The sequence below is a fragment of the Symphodus melops genome (assembly GCF_947650265.1).
Source record: "Symphodus melops genome assembly, chromosome: 18".
NCBI classification, from domain to species: Eukaryota; Metazoa; Chordata; class Actinopteri; order Labriformes; family Labridae; genus Symphodus; species Symphodus melops.
In genome coordinates this window covers 5200423-5204129 of record NC_136708.1, presented here as the reverse complement: position 1 = coordinate 5204129, position 3707 = coordinate 5200423, and the positions used below count along the sequence as shown (strand labels likewise).

Below are 3707 nucleotides of genomic sequence, written 5' to 3'. Positions count from 1 at the left end.
GAGATTTCAGTCCGATCGAGAGGAGTGATTTATCAGGATCAGGATCCATGTACACGCTCGATCTGATGGTGTCTGCCTGACTGGGGTCAAATGGTCCTGACTGCGCATGTCTGCCCGAGTACAGTGACGTGTTTCCATAAGAGCCTGCTTACAGTCTGTGATCAGAGCACACAACTTCATCAATGATCGCATTGGCATTTGAAAGTTTAGTCTCCACTCTTGATCCATGAGGAGTACTCTCTCTTAACAGTATCGTTTGGATCCTATTTGTGTTTTATGTATAAATTTATCTTGTTCATGCCTTTCAAAGATACAATTTCATACGACCTTATTTTATACAAATATTACATTGCGGTAAAAAATAAAAAAATAAAAATAAAAATAAAAACATTTTTTTGGAGCGATAGATGGCATCTTTCCCAGCGAGCTACAGTAGCTATATCTCTGATATTAACAGATATCAATGTTGTCGCGCTGTAATTCAATTTAACTACTACTACTACGTCTGCCTAAAAAACGTTATTTAGGGTCAGATGAGACAAATGATGCGGTGTTAGAAGAACAAGAAGAATAAAAGTGAACTCATAAGAACTAATAGGCTACAGCCTGATTTTAAAGTAGCAGCATGTCATTTAGTTTACAGTTGATTATTAATGCCAGTACAGCGTTTAATTTAATAATCTAACCAATAAGATCACGTTTAGAAAGTCAAAGCCTTTAAAACATGAAACAGCAAGTTAAAAAGTCAGAAAATACTACTTGGAAATGGTTCAAATATCTGAAAGTTGCGTATATGACAAAGTTTACATTATTTTTAAACTATAAGGAAATGTATCTTCCATTTTCATGGTTTCAAACAAAGCGGAGTTATTGGAAATGTTCCCGTATCATATGTGATGATTGTTTACACACAGGTTGACATTTCGATTCTTCTTTTGACCTTATAAAGACAGATAAGACAGGTAGGACCAGTCTGCGCATGTCACAATCGTTTTATTCTGATTCAATTCCAACGCATGAACACACATTCATAATCTGATCATTTTATTTAGCGTCCATGTAAACGGTGAAATCGGAATCCCCAATCGGATTGGTTTCAATCAGATTGACGACATTTTGCGCATGTAAACGTAGCCAGTGTCACGCTGACTTCACACTCGTGAGCACCTGTAGACAATCAGCTCATTAAGCAGTGAATGGACGCAGGTTGTATTTAATGCTGCGTCCACACAGCACACAGACATGCGGAGTAAAACTTTTCAGGACTCTTTGGCTGCGCCTGCTTAGATAGACAGAATGGTTTGTGGAGTTCATTTGAGGTAAGTTTTTGTATCTACACTCAGTGTTACGACTTGCAGTCCCATTTCTGCTTATCTTAACTGAGTGTTTGTGTTTTCTTTGCAGGATCTTGCTGGTGTTCTTAGTTCAAGCAGAGCATGTACGCTGTTTATGGGATACACCAGGTGAGCTGAACAAAACGTCTTACTGGAATTTAGCACTTACAAGCTGTATATTCATCAAGGTTAATCTTGCTAATGAAACCTAACAAGTCACAAGTTGGTGAACTTAATTTCTAAAGAAAATGTCTGTGAGAACCAATGTTAACCTAAGCTTAATAAGGAAAGTAAAACAAAATAAATGTACTGCTTGTCTTGGGAAGGCAGCATGACATGACGTTTGCATGTCTGTTTTGAGTGGCCTGAACTCAAAAATGAACATCCAGGCTGAAATTAGAAGGTGGCTAAATACAACTGACTTTCTAACCTTGATGCTTATCTTGCTCTTTCTTGCAGGTCAACGTTCCCAGAGACAAAACAGCAATGGATATGTTGGCTATTCGCAACAGGGAAGTGGACTAAGAAGACTAGGTGGCAGCAATCCTCAGAATCAACTCAGACATTCCTCTGTTCCTCCAGGCTCATCCCAAAGCTATGGCATCAATGCCCAGGCCCCAGCTCACAGTGTTTATAGCCAGGGACCCTCCAGCAGCCGCTTCTCCAAAATACCCTCACAGCCATCTCAAAGCGGCTACTCTTCAGTCGGGCTTATGCAGGGCAGTGCTAAACCGAACCGGCAAACTCAGACTGTAAAGAAGCCTAAAGCTCAGAACTTTGGCCTGTCATCTTCTATTGCTAGTGGGACTTCTGTGAGTAAGCACGGCAAGAAACAAAGTGCCCCTACTAAGACCGGCAAGAGGCCCGCCTTGCCAGTCCAGCAGGGAACCTGGGGCACAAGCAAGTATCAGTCCAGCAGTTCTGGATCTCCTAAACGCCCTTCCAACAAAAGCCCCTACCAGTCAGTCTCACAGACTGCTGCTGCTGGAGGAATGCTCTCCAATGGGCAAGGACGCAACACTGCTGCCCAGAGGTCTTCCAGCCTGTTGAACCCTGCAGCGCAAGAAAAACCCCTCGTGATGCAGACCTCAGCCACTGCCCCTGCCAGGAGAGTGTCTCGCCTCCGTAAGACTAAAACATCTTCTCCCTCAAGCTCATCTGCTCTGAATAACTATTTTCCGAGACAGACTGGCGCTGCAAACCCTTCTCGGCGTCATCATTCTGTGGCCGGAGGACTTGCCCAAGGAAGCTACAAGCCCACTTCACAGTCCAGTCGTCAAAATGCTGCTCCGCGCTTCCAGCCTTCTAACCCTCCTGCCTCCGAGAGGAGTGATGGTGAGCGCTATGCACCAACCAGAGTCCACCAGATCCCTGAACAGTTTGGCGGCTCTCCTATCAGACGGCTGAAATCTCCTGAAGGCCCGACGAAAGCGACTGCCAGTGTTTCCCAGCTGCCCAACGCTGCTCCTTCAGCACAGGCTGTGAACTCTAAACCTCAAGTCCAGAGCATCAGAAAGCCCCAGCAGTCTCTCAAACCTCAGGTCCAGAGCATCAGAAAGCCCCAGCAGTCTCTCAAACCTCAGGTCCAGAGCATCAGAAAGCCCCAGCAGTCTCTCAAACCTCAGGTCCAGAGCATCAGAAAGCCCCAGCAGTCTCTCAAACCTCAGGTCCAGAGTGTTGTGAAGCAAACCTACACTGACCCATCAGCTCAGAGAGTGTCTTACAAACCACAGCAATCCCTCTCGGCTCCATCAGGGCAGACTGTGTCGCACAAGCCACACGCTCAGAGCGCGAGGAGGCCAGCCACGGCGTCTTACAAGCCTCAGGAACGGCGTGACTGGAAGCCAAACCAGGCAGCACAGGGTGTACCTTACAAACCACAGCAGTCATATGCAGCTCCATCACAGGTCCAGAATGTTCACCCTGACAGCAAGTGGCAGAGTGTGAGGAGACCTTACAGACTGTAGCAGGTGAGTACTCCACTTTAGTTAATCTCTGTTGTAGGTACTGATTGTCTTTCTAATGAGTTTCTCTTTTTTTTTTTTTTTTTTTCTTCTAGGTACTTCGGAAGTCTGTGGTCGAAGATGTTTGAAAATAAAAGTTTATAATTTAAACCTCGTCTCTTGTGTGGTTCTGATAAATGCTGACATGTCTTCATAGTAATGTTTTGCTGCCATCTAGTGGGTATAAGGATTTCTCAGCCAGATTCTTAACTATATAATTACACTAGCCTCTCTGCCTATTGCTGTTTGGTTTTTGCATAACTACATGTGCCAAAGAATCAAAGGCTGCAACTTTGTGTTGAGTGATCTAAAAGTCATTTGCATTGACTCTTCAGGCACACATCGTCAGGCTGACTCTACCACCTGTAAC

At 44.4% G+C, this 3707-nt stretch overlaps 1 long non-coding RNA gene across 1 annotated transcript; it reads left to right on the top strand.

The window, feature by feature from the left end:
• Positions 1-2953: 2953 nt before the first annotated feature.
• LOC306839538 lies at positions 2954-3448 on the top strand. Its single transcript, XR_013781213.1, has 2 exons — positions 2954-3304; positions 3394-3448. It is a non-coding gene; the product is annotated as an uncharacterized lncRNA (long non-coding RNA).
• The last annotated feature ends 259 nt before the right edge of the window (positions 3449-3707 follow it).